The 13,293-nt window shown below is 48.5% G+C and overlaps 26 non-coding genes across 26 annotated transcripts; all 26 read left to right on the top strand.

Moving 5' to 3' along the window:
* The first annotated feature begins 275 nt into the window (after positions 1–275).
* Trnat-agu lies at positions 276–347 on the top strand. The gene has a single exon. It is a non-coding gene; the product is annotated as a tRNA-Thr (tRNA).
* A 500-nt stretch (positions 348–847) lies between these two features.
* On the top strand, positions 848–920 carry Trnar-ucg. The gene has a single exon. It is a non-coding gene; the product is annotated as a tRNA-Arg (tRNA).
* Positions 921–1,371: 451 nt separating this feature from the next.
* Trnak-cuu lies at positions 1,372–1,444 on the top strand. The gene has a single exon. It is a non-coding gene; the product is annotated as a tRNA-Lys (tRNA).
* Positions 1,445–1,781: 337 nt separating this feature from the next.
* On the top strand, positions 1,782–1,853 carry Trnat-agu. Its single transcript has one exon. It is a non-coding gene; the product is annotated as a tRNA-Thr (tRNA).
* A 509-nt stretch (positions 1,854–2,362) lies between these two features.
* Positions 2,363–2,435, top strand: Trnar-ucg. Its single transcript has one exon. It is a non-coding gene; the product is annotated as a tRNA-Arg (tRNA).
* A 449-nt stretch (positions 2,436–2,884) lies between these two features.
* On the top strand, positions 2,885–2,957 carry Trnak-cuu. Its single transcript has one exon. It is a non-coding gene; the product is annotated as a tRNA-Lys (tRNA).
* Positions 2,958–3,294: 337 nt separating this feature from the next.
* Trnat-agu lies at positions 3,295–3,366 on the top strand. Its single transcript has one exon. It is a non-coding gene; the product is annotated as a tRNA-Thr (tRNA).
* A 500-nt stretch (positions 3,367–3,866) lies between these two features.
* Positions 3,867–3,939, top strand: Trnar-ucg. The gene has a single exon. It is a non-coding gene; the product is annotated as a tRNA-Arg (tRNA).
* Positions 3,940–4,388: 449 nt separating this feature from the next.
* Trnak-cuu lies at positions 4,389–4,461 on the top strand. Its single transcript has one exon. It is a non-coding gene; the product is annotated as a tRNA-Lys (tRNA).
* Positions 4,462–4,798: 337 nt separating this feature from the next.
* Positions 4,799–4,870, top strand: Trnat-agu. The gene has a single exon. It is a non-coding gene; the product is annotated as a tRNA-Thr (tRNA).
* Positions 4,871–5,373: 503 nt separating this feature from the next.
* On the top strand, positions 5,374–5,446 carry Trnar-ucg. The gene has a single exon. It is a non-coding gene; the product is annotated as a tRNA-Arg (tRNA).
* Positions 5,447–5,897: 451 nt separating this feature from the next.
* Positions 5,898–5,970, top strand: Trnak-cuu. The gene has a single exon. It is a non-coding gene; the product is annotated as a tRNA-Lys (tRNA).
* A 337-nt stretch (positions 5,971–6,307) lies between these two features.
* Positions 6,308–6,379, top strand: Trnat-agu. Its single transcript has one exon. It is a non-coding gene; the product is annotated as a tRNA-Thr (tRNA).
* A 497-nt stretch (positions 6,380–6,876) lies between these two features.
* Positions 6,877–6,949, top strand: Trnar-ucg. Its single transcript has one exon. It is a non-coding gene; the product is annotated as a tRNA-Arg (tRNA).
* A 452-nt stretch (positions 6,950–7,401) lies between these two features.
* Positions 7,402–7,474, top strand: Trnak-cuu. The gene has a single exon. It is a non-coding gene; the product is annotated as a tRNA-Lys (tRNA).
* Positions 7,475–7,811: 337 nt separating this feature from the next.
* Positions 7,812–7,883, top strand: Trnat-agu. Its single transcript has one exon. It is a non-coding gene; the product is annotated as a tRNA-Thr (tRNA).
* A 500-nt stretch (positions 7,884–8,383) lies between these two features.
* Trnar-ucg lies at positions 8,384–8,456 on the top strand. The gene has a single exon. It is a non-coding gene; the product is annotated as a tRNA-Arg (tRNA).
* A 452-nt stretch (positions 8,457–8,908) lies between these two features.
* Positions 8,909–8,981, top strand: Trnak-cuu. Its single transcript has one exon. It is a non-coding gene; the product is annotated as a tRNA-Lys (tRNA).
* Positions 8,982–9,318: 337 nt separating this feature from the next.
* Positions 9,319–9,390, top strand: Trnat-agu. Its single transcript has one exon. It is a non-coding gene; the product is annotated as a tRNA-Thr (tRNA).
* Positions 9,391–9,890: 500 nt separating this feature from the next.
* Positions 9,891–9,963, top strand: Trnar-ucg. Its single transcript has one exon. It is a non-coding gene; the product is annotated as a tRNA-Arg (tRNA).
* Positions 9,964–10,414: 451 nt separating this feature from the next.
* On the top strand, positions 10,415–10,487 carry Trnak-cuu. The gene has a single exon. It is a non-coding gene; the product is annotated as a tRNA-Lys (tRNA).
* Positions 10,488–10,824: 337 nt separating this feature from the next.
* Trnat-agu lies at positions 10,825–10,896 on the top strand. The gene has a single exon. It is a non-coding gene; the product is annotated as a tRNA-Thr (tRNA).
* Positions 10,897–11,396: 500 nt separating this feature from the next.
* On the top strand, positions 11,397–11,469 carry Trnar-ucg. The gene has a single exon. It is a non-coding gene; the product is annotated as a tRNA-Arg (tRNA).
* A 452-nt stretch (positions 11,470–11,921) lies between these two features.
* Trnak-cuu lies at positions 11,922–11,994 on the top strand. The gene has a single exon. It is a non-coding gene; the product is annotated as a tRNA-Lys (tRNA).
* A 337-nt stretch (positions 11,995–12,331) lies between these two features.
* Trnat-agu lies at positions 12,332–12,403 on the top strand. The gene has a single exon. It is a non-coding gene; the product is annotated as a tRNA-Thr (tRNA).
* Positions 12,404–12,903: 500 nt separating this feature from the next.
* Trnar-ucg lies at positions 12,904–12,976 on the top strand. The gene has a single exon. It is a non-coding gene; the product is annotated as a tRNA-Arg (tRNA).
* Positions 12,977–13,293: the final 317 nt, after the last annotated feature.

Raw genomic sequence — 13,293 nt, 5'->3', positions numbered from 1 at the left:
GAAATAGCAACTTAAAACTTTGCCTACGTCTCCATCAGTCGCAAGGAAGTGTATCTGAAGGTGAAGGTGATTTCGTAGACATGTGTCAAAGACATGTTCTGAAATGTAAGTGGTGTTGGTTGGAGAGCACATCGGTTACGTGTGAGATGTGTAGCCAAGCAGTAATGGTGCGCCATAGCTGCAAATATTAGTCGGTAATATGAAGTGTTGTCAGCTTAAGCCTGATGATCCAGACGAGCGTAAGCACGAAGTACGCAAAACTACCGCTAGGCCGCGCCTCTTTAGCTCAGTGGCAGAGCACTGGTCTAGTAAACCAGGGGTCGTGAGTTCGATCCTCACAGGAGGCAAACGAATTTTCGAAATCAGTTGCGCGTCGTGGCCGTATAGCAAGCAGTGTCTGGAACGACGAACAATTAGCAACAGGTGTTTTATTTAGAATTACTCTCAGATGTGATTGAGGCGAATGTCGCAGATAAAGCATTTTCCAAAGCGGTACAGCGTAGGGTGGGAGGCGGCAGTCTGAATTATATTTTTTACATGTGTTTTTCAAATATCACAGAGCCTCTCGCGAGCGTCGTCGTCGTCGTCGTCGACGCCGCCGCTTCTGCAGAAGTAGCAAATCGCCATCGTAGCAAATGCGGCGAGGGACGCCCTGCCTTCGATTTCGAATGCACAAAGTGTGTGGTCTTGATTCCCAATCTCTACTTGGTCGGTCTCGTAAAGGCTTGCATGTAACGAATGGGTGGGAAGCAGCAAGAGGCAGCGGCTGTGTAGAACGAAAACACAATTCCTCAGCGGTATGAGCGTTTCGAGATGACACGAATGTAAGGAATACTTGGCGGCCAGTGACCGTGTGGCCTAATGGATAAGGCGTCGGACTTCGGATCCGAAGATTGCAGGTTCGAATCCTGTCACGGTCGTGTTTTTCCAATTCTGCAAAAGAAACACACCGTTTTAGTGTAGCTATTGAGCAGTACGAAATCGTCTGAATGTTGCTGTTGTCCATTTCCTGCTTGGAGATGCACTTGAGCTTGATACACACACAGCCAGAACGGTGTTATCTAGCGAAATGGTCGGCTGAGTGCCGTCACCGCGAGTTTTGGCTGGCATTTGCGCATCTAAGACAGCGTCGGAAAGTAACCCGTTCGGCTTCTGAGTCAAATCAAATATGTGTGTTAATTTTGACACCACTAGCGCTGCAGGTTTTCATGCAATTCCTGTACCTCTCAGAAATGATTATGAAATAAAACTGAAGTACGTGACGTGTGTGACGCTAGAAAACATTAGGCAGCATGGAGAGATTCTGTATGGGACCACCCCACCGAAACGAGAACTGTGTGTCGTGCGACCCGACACGTAGTCACCGACGCAGCCCGGCTAGCTCAGTCGGTAGAGCATGAGACTCTTAATCTCAGGGTCGTGGGTTCGAGCCCCACGCTGGGCGGAACGTGATTTTGTTCCGCTGCAGATGTAAATTACCGTTTCTCTGATCAATGTGACGTAATGGAAATAGCAACTTAAAACTTTGCCTACGTCTCCATCAGTCGCAAGGAAGTGTATCTGAAGGTGAAGGTGATTTCGTAGACATGTGTCAAAGACATGTTCTGAAATGTAAGTGGTGTTGGTTGGAGAGCACATCGGTTACGTGTGAGATGTGTAGCCAAGCAGTAATGGTGCGCCATAGCTGCAAATATTAGTCGGTAATATGAAGTGTTGTCAGCTTAAGCCTGATGATCCAGACGAGCGTAAGCACGAAGTACGCAAAACTACCACTAGGCCGCGCCTCTTTAGCTCAGTGGCAGAGCACTGGTCTAGTAAACCAGGGGTCGTGAGTTCGATCCTCACAGGAGGCAAACGAATTTTCGAAATCAGTTGCGCGTCGTGGCCGTATAGCAAGCAGTGTCTGGAACGACGAACAATTAGCAACAGGTGTTTTATTTAGAATTACTCTCAGATGTGATTGAGGCGAATGTCGCAGATAAAGCATTTTCCAAAGCGGTACAGCGTAGGGTGGGAGGCGGCAGTCTGAATTATATTTTTTACATGTGTTTTTCAAATATCACAGAGCCTCTCGCGAGCGTCGTCGTCGTCGTCGTCGTCGTCGTCGACGCCGCCGCTTCTGCAGAAGTAGCAAATCGCCATCGTAGCAAATGCGGCGAGGGACGCCCTGCCTTCGATTTCGAATGCACAAAGTGTGTGGTCTTGATTCCCAATCTCTACTTGGTCGGTCTCGTAAAGGCTTGCATGTAACGAATGGGTGGGAAGCAGCAAGAGGCAGCGGCTGTGTAGAACGAAAACACAATTCCTCAGCGGTATGAGCGTTTCGAGATGACACGAATGTAAGGAATACTTGGCGGCCAGTGACCGTGTGGCCTAATGGATAAGGCGTCGGACTTCGGATACGAAGATTGCAGGTTCGAATCCTGTCACGGTCGTGTTTTTCCAATTCTGCAAAAGAAACACACCGTTTTAGTGTAGCTATTGAGCAGTACGAAATCGTCTGAATGTTGCTGTTGTCCATTTCCTGCTTGGAGATGCACTTGAGCTTGATACACACAGCCAGAACGGTGTTATCTAGCGAAATGGTCGGCTGAGTGCCGTCACCGCGAGTTTTGGCTGGCATTTGCGCATCTAAGACAGCGTCGGAAAGTAACCCGTTCGGCTTCTGAGTCAAATCAAATATGTGTGTTAATTTTGACACCACTAGCGCTGCAGGTTTTCATGCAATTCCTGTACCTCTCAGAAATGATTATGAAATAAAACTGAAGTACGTGACGTGTGTGACGCTAGAAAACATTAGGCAGCATGGAGAGATTCTGTATGGGACCACCCCACCGAAACGAGAACTGTGTGTCGTGCGACCCGACACGTAGTCACCGACGCAGCCCGGCTAGCTCAGTCGGTAGAGCATGAGACTCTTAATCTCAGGGTCGTGGGTTCGAGCCCCACGCTGGGCGGAACGTGATTTTGTTCCGCTGCAGATGTAAATTACCGTTTCTCTGATCAATGTGACGTAATGGAAATAGCAACTTAAAACTTTGCCTACGTCTCCATCAGTCGCAAGGAAGTGTATCTGAAGGTGAAGGTGATTTCGTAGACATGTGTCAAAGACATGTTCTGAAATGTAAGTGGTGTTGGTTGGAGAGCACATCGGTTACGTGTGAGATGTGTAGCCAAGCAGTAATGGTGCGCCATAGCTGCAAATATTAGTCGGTAATATGAAGTGTTGTCAGCTTAAGCCTGATGATCCAGACGAGCGTAAGCACGAAGTACGCAAAACTACCACTAGGCCGCGCCTCTTTAGCTCAGTGGCAGAGCACTGGTCTAGTAAACCAGGGGTCGTGAGTTCGATCCTCACAGGAGGCAAACGAATTTTCGAAATCAGTTGCGCGTCGTGGCCGTATAGCAAGCAGTGTCTGGAACGACGAACAATTAGCAACAGGTGTTTTATTTAGAATTACTCTCAGATGTGATTGAGGCGAATGTCGCAGATAAAGCATTTTCCAAAGCGGTACAGCGTAGGGTGGGAGGCGGCAGTCTGAATTATATTTTTTACATGTGTTTTTCAAATATCACAGAGCCTCTCGCGAGCGTCGTCGTCGTCGTCGTCGACGCCGCCGCTTCTGCAGAAGTAGCAAATCGCCATCGTAGCAAATGCGGCGAGGGACGCCCTGCCTTCGATTTCGAATGCACAAAGTGTGTGGTCTTGATTCCCAATCTCTACTTGGTCGGTCTCGTAAAGGCTTGCATGTAACGAATGGGTGGGAAGCAGCAAGAGGCAGCGGCTGTGTAGAACGAAAACACAATTCCTCAGCGGTATGAGCGTTTCGAGATGACACGAATGTAAGGAATACTTGGCGGCCAGTGACCGTGTGGCCTAATGGATAAGGCGTCGGACTTCGGATCCGAAGATTGCAGGTTCGAATCCTGTCACGGTCGTGTTTTTCCAATTCTGCAAAAGAAACACACCGTTTTAGTGTAGCTATTGAGCAGTACGAAATCGTCTGAATGTTGCTGTTGTCCATTTCCTGCTTGGAGATGCACTTGAGCTTGATACACACAGCCAGAACGGTGTTATCTAGCGAAATGGTCGGCTGAGTGCCGTCACCGCGAGTTTTGGCTGGCATTTGCGCATCTAAGACAGCGTCGGAAAGTAACCCGTTCGGCTTCTGAGTCAAATCAAATATGTGTGTTAATTTTGACACCACTAGCGCTGCAGGTTTTCATGCAATTCCTGTACCTCTCAGAAATGATTATGAAATAAAACTGAAGTACGTGACGTGTGTGACGCTAGAAAACATTAGGCAGCATGGAGAGATTCTGTATGGGACCACCCCACCGAAACGAGAACTGTGTGTCGTGCGACCCGACACGTAGTCACCGACGCAGCCCGGCTAGCTCAGTCGGTAGAGCATGAGACTCTTAATCTCAGGGTCGTGGGTTCGAGCCCCACGCTGGGCGGAACGTAATTTTGTTCCGCTGCAGATGTAAATTACCGTTTCTCTGATCAATGTGACGTAATGGAAATAGCAACTTAAAACTTTGCCTACGTCTCCATCAGTCGCAAGGAAGTGTATCTGAAGGTGAAGGTGATTTCGTAGACATGTGTCAAAGACATGTTCTGAAATGTAAGTGGTGTTGGTTGGAGAGCACATCGGTTACGTGTGAGATGTGAAGCCAAGCAGTAATGGTGCGCCATAGCTGCAAATATTAGTCGGTAATATGAAGTGTTGTCAGCTTAAGCCTGATGATCCAGACGAGCGTAAGCACGAAGTACGCAAAACTACCGCTAGGCCGCGCCTCTTTAGCTCAGTGGCAGAGCACTGGTCTAGTAAACCAGGGGTCGTGAGTTCGATCCTCACAGGAGGCAAACGAATTTTCGAAATCAGTTGCGCGTCGTGGCCGTATAGCAAGCAGTGTCTGGAACGACGAACAATTAGCAACAGGTGTTTTATTTAGAATTACTCTCAGATGTGATTGAGGCGAATGTCGCAGATAAAGCATTTTCCAAAGCGGTACAGCGTAGGGTGGGAGGCGGCAGTCTGAATTATATTTTTTACATGTGTTTTTCAAATATCACAGAGCCTCTCGCGAGCGTCGTCGTCGTCGTCGTCGTCGACGCCGCCGCTTCTGCAGAAGTAGCAAATCGCCATCGTAGCAAATGCGGCGAGGGACGCCCTGCCTTCGATTTCGAATGCACAAAGTGTGTGGTCTTGATTCCCAATCTCTACTTGGTCGGTCTCGTAAAGGCTTGCATGTAACGAATGGGTGGGAAGCAGCAAGAGGCAGCGGCTGTGTAGAACGAAAACACAATTCCTCAGCGGTATGAGCGTTTCGAGATGACACGAATGTAAGGAATACTTGGCGGCCAGTGACCGTGTGGCCTAATGGATAAGGCGTCGGACTTCGGATCCGAAGATTGCAGGTTCGAATCCTGTCACGGTCGTGTTTTTCCAATTCTGCAAAAGAAACACACCGTTTTAGTGTAGCTATTGAGCAGTACGAAATCGTCTGAATGTTGCTGTTGTCCATTTCCTGCTTGGAGATGCACTTGAGCTTGATACACACACAGCCAGAACGGTGTTATCTAGCGAAATGGTCGGCTGAGTGCCGTCACCGCGAGTTTTGGCTGGCATTTGCGCATCTAAGACAGCGTCGGAAAGTAACCCGTTCGGCTTCTGAGTCAAATCAAATATGTGTGTTAATTTTGACACCACTAGCGCTGCAGGTTTTCATGCAATTCCTGTACCTCTCAGAAATGATTATGAAATAAAACTGAAGTACGTGACGTGTGTGACGCTAGAAAACATTAGGCAGCATGGAGAGATTCTGTATGGGACCACCCCACCGAAACGAGAACTGTGTGTCGTGCGACCCGACACGTAGTCACCGACGCAGCCCGGCTAGCTCAGTCGGTAGAGCATGAGACTCTTAATCTCAGGGTCGTGGGTTCGAGCCCCACGCTGGGCGGAACGTAATTTTGTTCCGCTGCAGATGTAAATTACCGTTTCTCTGATCAATGTGACGTAATGGAAATAGCAACTTAAAACTTTGCCTACGTCTCCATCAGTCGCAAGGAAGTGTATCTGAAGGTGAAGGTGATTTCGTAGACATGTGTCAAAGACATGTTCTGAAATGTAAGTGGTGTTGGTTGGAGAGCACATCGGTTACGTGTGAGATGTGAAGCCAAGCAGTAATGGTGCGCCATAGCTGCAAATATTAGTCGGTAATATGAAGTGTTGTCAGCTTAAGCCTGATGATCCAGACGAGCGTAAGCAGGAAGTACGCAAAACTACCACTAGGCCGCGCCTCTTTAGCTCAGTGGCAGAGCACTGGTCTAGTAAACCAGGGGTCGTGAGTTCGATCCTCACAGAAGGCAAACGAATTTTCGAAATCAGTTGCGCGTCGTGGCCGTATAGCAAGCAGTGTCTGGAACGACGAACAATTAGCAACAGGTGTTTTATTTAGAATTACTCTCAGATGTGATTGAGGCGAATGTCGCAGATAAAGCATTTTCCAAAGCGGTACAGCGTAGGGTGGGAGGCGGCAGTCTGAATTATATTTTTTACATGTGTTTTTCAAATATCACAGAGCCTCTCGCGAGCGTCGTCGTCGTCGTTGACGCCGCCGCTTCTGCAGAAGTAGCAAATCGCCATCGTAGCAAATGCGGCGAGGGACGCCCTGCCTTCGATTTCGAATGCACAAAGTGTGTGGTCTTGATTCCCAATCTCTACTTGGTCGGTCTCGTAAAGGCTTGCATGTAACGAATGGGTGGGAAGCAGCAAGAGGCAGCGGCTGTGTAGAACGAAAACACAATTCCTCAGCGGTATGAGCGTTTCGAGATGACACGAATGTAAGGAATACTTGGCGGCCAGTGACCGTGTGGCCAAATGGATAAGGCGTCGGACTTCGGATCCGAAGATTGCAGGTTCGAATCCTGTCACGGTCGTGTTTTTCCAATTCTGCAAAAGAAACACACCGTTTTAGTGTAGCTATTGAGCAGTACGAAATCGTCTGAATGTTGCTGTTGTCCATTTCCTGCTTGGAGATGCACTTGAGCTTGATACACACACAGCCAGAACGGTGTTATCTAGCGAAATGGTCGGCTGAGTGCCGTCACCGCGAGTTTTGGCTGGCATTTGCGCATCTAAGACAGCGTCGGAAAGTAACCCGTTCGGCTTCTGAGTCAAATCAAATATGTGTGTTAATTTTGACACCACTAGCGCTGCAGGTTTTCATGCAATTCCTGTACCTCTCAGAAATGATTATGAAATAAAACTGAAGTACGTGACGTGTGTGACGCTAGGAAAACATTAGGCAGCATGGAGAGATTCTGTATGGGACCACCCCACCGAAACGAGAACTGTGTGTCGTGCGACCCGACACGTAGTCACCGACGCAGCCCGGCTAGCTCAGTCGGTAGAGCATGAGACTCTTAATCTCAGGGTCGTGGGTTCGAGCCCCACGCTGGGCGGAACGTGATTTTGTTCCGCTGCAGATGTAAATTACCGTTTCTCTGATCAATGTGACGTAATGGAAATAGCAACTTAAAACTTTGCCTACGTCTCCATCAGTCGCAAGGAAGTGTATCTGAAGGTGAAGGTGATTTCGTAGACATGTGTCAAAGACATGTTCTGAAATGTAAGTGGTGTTGGTTGGAGAGCACATCGGTTACGTGTGAGATGTGTAGCCAAGCAGTAATGGTGCGCCATAGCTGCAAATATTAGTCGGTAATATGAAGTGTTGTCAGCTTAAGCCTGATGATCCAGACGAGCGTAAGCACGAAGTACGCAAAACTACCACTAGGCCGCGCCTCTTTAGCTCAGTGGCAGAGCACTGGTCTAGTAAACCAGGGGTCGTGAGTTCGATCCTCACAGGAGGCAAACGAATTTTCGAAATCAGTTGCGCGTCGTGGCCGTATAGCAAGCAGTGTCTGGAACGACGAACAATTAGCAACAGGTGTTTTATTTAGAATTACTCTCAGATGTGATTGAGGCGAATGTCGCAGATAAAGCATTTTCCAAAGCGGTACAGCGTAGGGTGGGAGGCGGCAGTCTGAATTATATTTTTTACATGTGTTTTTCAAATATCACAGAGCCTCTCGCGAGCGTCGTCGTCGTCGTCGTCGACGCCGCCGCTTCTGCAGAAGTAGCAAATCGCCATCGTAGCAAATGCGGCGAGGGACGCCCTGCCTTCGATTTCGAATGCACAAAGTGTGTGGTCTTGATTCCCAATCTCTACTTGGTCGGTCTCGTAAAGGCTTGCATGTAACGAATGGGTGGGAAGCAGCAAGAGGCAGCGGCTGTGTAGAACGAAAACACAATTCCTCAGCGGTATGAGCGTTTCGAGATGACACGAATGTAAGGAATACTTGGCGGCCAGTGACCGTGTGGCCTAATGGATAAGGCGTCGGACTTCGGATCCGAAGATTGCAGGTTCGAATCCTGTCACGGTCGTGTTTTTCCAATTCTGCAAAAGAAACACACCGTTTTAGTGTAGCTATTGAGCAGTACGAAATCGTCTGAATGTTGCTGTTGTCCATTTCCTGCTTGGAGATGCACTTGAGCTTGATACACACACAGCCAGAACGGTGTTATCTAGCGAAATGGTCGGCTGAGTGCCGTCACCGCGAGTTTTGGCTGGCATTTGCGCATCTAAGACAGCGTCGGAAAGTAACCCGTTCGGCTTCTGAGTCAAATCAAATATGTGTGTTAATTTTGACACCACTAGCGCTGCAGGTTTTCATGCAATTCCTGTACCTCTCAGAAATGATTATGAAATAAAACTGAAGTACGTGACGTGTGTGACGCTAGGAAAACATTAGGCAGCATGGAGAGATTCTGTATGGGACCACCCCACCGAAACGAGAACTGTGTGTCGTGCGACCCGACACGTAGTCACCGACGCAGCCCGGCTAGCTCAGTCGGTAGAGCATGAGACTCTTAATCTCAGGGTCGTGGGTTCGAGCCCCACGCTGGGCGGAACGTGATTTTGTTCCGCTGCAGATGTAAATTACCGTTTCTCTGATCAATGTGACGTAATGGAAATAGCAACTTAAAACTTTGCCTACGTCTCCATCAGTCGCAAGGAAGTGTATCTGAAGGTGAAGGTGATTTCGTAGACATGTGTCAAAGACATGTTCTGAAATGTAAGTGGTGTTGGTTGGAGAGCACATCGGTTACGTGTGAGATGTGTAGCCAAGCAGTAATGGTGCGCCATAGCTGCAAATATTAGTCGGTAATATGAAGTGTTGTCAGCTTAAGCCTGATGATCCAGACGAGCGTAAGCACGAAGTACGCAAAACTACCACTAGGCCGCGCCTCTTTAGCTCAGTGGCAGAGCACTGGTCTAGTAAACCAGGGGTCGTGAGTTCGATCCTCACAGGAGGCAAACGAATTTTCGAAATCAGTTGCGCGTCGTGGCCGTATAGCAAGCAGTGTCTGGAACGACGAACAATTAGCAACAGGTGTTTTATTTAGAATTACTCTCAGATGTGATTGAGGCGAATGTCGCAGATAAAGCATTTTCCAAAGCGGTACAGCGTAGGGTGGGAGGCGGCAGTCTGAATTATATTTTTTACATGTGTTTTTCAAATATCACAGAGCCTCTCGCGAGCGTCGTCGTCGTCGTCGTCGACGCCGCCGCTTCTGCAGAAGTAGCAAATCGCCATCGTAGCAAATGCGGCGAGGGACGCCCTGCCTTCGATTTCGAATGCACAAAGTGTGTGGTCTTGATTCCCAATCTCTACTTGGTCGGTCTCGTAAAGGCTTGCATGTAACGAATGGGTGGGAAGCAGCAAGAGGCAGCGGCTGTGTAGAACGAAAACACAATTCCTCAGCGGTATGAGCGTTTCGAGATGACACGAATGTAAGGAATACTTGGCGGCCAGTGACCGTGTGGCCTAATGGATAAGGCGTCGGACTTCGGATCCGAAGATTGCAGGTTCGAATCCTGTCACGGTCGTGTTTTTCCAATTCTGCAAAAGAAACACACCGTTTTAGTGTAGCTATTGAGCAGTACGAAATCGTCTGAATGTTGCTGTTGTCCATTTCCTGCTTGGAGATGCACTTGAGCTTGATACACACACAGCCAGAACGGTGTTATCTAGCGAAATGGTCGGCTGAGTGCCGTCACCGCGAGTTTTGGCTGGCATTTGCGCATCTAAGACAGCGTCGGAAAGTAACCCGTTCGGCTTCTGAGTCAAATCAAATATGTGTGTTAATTTTGACACCACTAGCGCTGCAGGTTTTCATGCAATTCCTGTACCTCTCAGAAATGATTATGAAATAAAACTGAAGTACGTGACGTGTGTGACGCTAGAAAACATTAGGCAGCATGGAGAGATTCTGTATGGGACCACCCCACCGAAACGAGAACTGTGTGTCGTGCGACCCGACACGTAGTCACCGACGCAGCCCGGCTAGCTCAGTCGGTAGAGCATGAGACTCTTAATCTCAGGGTCGTGGGTTCGAGCCCCACGCTGGGCGGAACGTAATTTTGTTCCGCTGCAGATGTAAATTACCGTTTCTCTGATCAATGTGACGTAATGGAAATAGCAACTTAAAACTTTGCCTACGTCTCCATCAGTCGCAAGGAAGTGTATCTGAAGGTGAAGGTGATTTCGTAGACATGTGTCAAAGACATGTTCTGAAATGTAAGTGGTGTTGGTTGGAGAGCACATCGGTTACGTGTGAGATGTGAAGCCAAGCAGTAATGGTGCGCCATAGCTGCAAATATTAGTCGGTAATATGAAGTGTTGTCAGCTTAAGCCTGATGATCCAGACGAGCGTAAGCAGGAAGTACGCAAAACTACCACTAGGCCGCGCCCCTTTAGCTCAGTGGCAGAGCACTGGTCTAGTAAACCAGGGGTCGTGAGTTCGATCCTCACAGGAGGCAAACGAATTTTCGAAATCAGTTGCGCGTCGTAGCCGTATAGCAAGCAGTGTCTGGAACGACGAACAATTAGCAACAGGTGTTTTATTTAGAATTACTCTCAGATGTGATTGAGGCGAATGTCGCAGATAAAGCATTTTCCAAAGCGGTACAGCGTAGGGTGGGAGGCGGCAGTCTGAATTATATTTTTTACATGTGTTTTTCAAATATCACAGAGCCTCTCGCGAGCGTCGTCGTCGTCGTCGTCGACGCCGCCGCTTCTGCAGAAGTAGCAAATCGCCATCGTAGCAAATGCGGCGAGGGACGCCCTGCCTTCGATTTCGAATGCACAAAGTGTGTGGTCTTGATTCCCAATCTCTACTTGGTCGGTCTCGTAAAGGCTTGCATGTAACGAATGGGTGGGAAGCAGCAAGAGGCAGCGGCTGTGTAGAACGAAAACACAATTCCTCAGCGGTATGAGCGTTTCGAGATGACACGAATGTAAGGAATACTTGGCGGCCAGTGACCGTGTGGCCAAATGGATAAGGCGTCGGACTTCGGATCCGAAGATTGCAGGTTCGAATCCTGTCACGGTCGTGTTTTTCCAATTCTGCAAAAGAAACACACCGTTTTAGTGTAGCTATTGAGCAGTACGAAATCGTCTGAATGTTGCTGTTGTCCATTTCCTGCTTGGAGATGCACTTGAGCTTGATACACACACAGCCAGAACGGTGTTATCTAGCGAAATGGTCGGCTGAGTGCCGTCACCGCGAGTTTTGGCTGGCATTTGCGCATCTAAGACAGCGTCGGAAAGTAACCCGTTCGGCTTCTGAGTCAAATCAAATATGTGTGTTAATTTTGACACCACTAGCGCTGCAGGTTTTCATGCAATTCCTGTACCTCTCAGAAATGATTATGAAATAAAACTGAAGTACGTGACGTGTGTGACGCTAGGAAAACATTAGGCAGCATGGAGAGATTCTGTATGGGACCACCCCACCGAAACGAGAACTGTGTGTCGTGCGACCCGACACGTAGTCACCGACGCAGCCCGGCTAGCTCAGTCGGTAGAGCATGAGACTCTTAATCTCAGGGTCGTGGGTTCGAGCCCCACGCTGGGCGCAACGTGATTTTGTTCCGCTGCAGATGTAAATTACCGTTTCTCTGATCAATGTGACGTAATGGAAATAGCAACTTAAAACTTTGCCTACGTCTCCATCAGTCGCAAGGAAGTGTATCTGAAGGTGAAGGTGATTTCGTAGACATGTGTCAAAGACATGTTCTGAAATGTAAGTGGTGTTGGTTGGAGAGCACATCGGTTACGTGTGAGATGTGTAGCCAAGCAGTAATGGTGCGCCATAGCTGCAAATATTAGTCGGTAATATGAAGTGTTGTCAGCTTAAGCCTGATGATCCAGACGAGCGTAAGCACGAAGTACGCAAAACTACCACTAGGCCGCGCCTCTTTAGCTCAGTGGCAGAGCACTGGTCTAGTAAACCAGGGGTCGTGAGTTCGATCCTCACAGGAGGCAAACGAATTTTCGAAATCAGTTGCGCGTCGTGGCCGTATAGCAAGCAGTGTCTGGAACGACGAACAATTAGCAACAGGTGTTTTATTTAGAATTACTCTCAGATGTGATTGAGGCGAATGTCGCAGATAAAGCATTTTCCAAAGCGGTACAGCGTAGGGTGGGAGGCGGCAGTCTGAATTATATTTTTTACATGTGTTTTTCAAATATCACAGAGCCTCTCGCGAGCGTCGTCGTCGTCGTCGTCGACGCCGCCGCTTCTGCAGAAGTAGCAAATCGCCATCGTAGCAAATGCGGCGAGGGACGCCCTGCCTTCGATTTCGAATGCACAAAGTGTGTGGTCTTGATTCCCAATCTCTACTTGGTCGGTCTCGTAAAGGCTTGCATGTAACGAATGGGTGGGAAGCAGCAAGAGGCAGCGGCTGTGTAGAACGAAAACACAATTCCTCAGCGGTATGAGCGTTTCGAGATGACACGAATGTAAGGAATACTTGGCGGCCAGTGACCGTGTGGCCTAATGGATAAGGCGTCGGACTTCGGATCCGAAGATTGCAGGTTCGAATCCTGTCACGGTCGTGTTTTTCCAATTCTGCAAAAGAAACACACCGTTTTAGTGTAGCTATTGAGCAGTACGAAATCGTCTGAATGTTGCTGTTGTCCATTTCCTGCTTGGAGATGCACTTGAGCTTGATACACACACAGCCAGAACGGTGTTATCTAGCGAAATGGTCGGCTGAGTGCCGTCACCGCGAGTTTTGGCTGGCATTTGCGCATCTAAGACAGCGTCGGAAAGTAACCCGTTCGGCTTCTGAGTCAAATCAAATATGTGTGTTAATTTTGACACCACTAGCGCTGCAGGTTTTCATGCAATTCCTGTACCTCTCAGAAATGAT

The sequence above is a fragment of the Schistocerca americana genome, unplaced genomic scaffold, assembly GCF_021461395.2.
Source record: "Schistocerca americana isolate TAMUIC-IGC-003095 unplaced genomic scaffold, iqSchAmer2.1 HiC_scaffold_147, whole genome shotgun sequence".
Lineage (NCBI taxonomy): Eukaryota > Metazoa > Arthropoda > Insecta > Orthoptera > Acrididae > Schistocerca > Schistocerca americana.
Note: the sequence above shows the minus strand (reverse complement) of the source record. Positions and strands in the feature narration are given on the sequence as shown.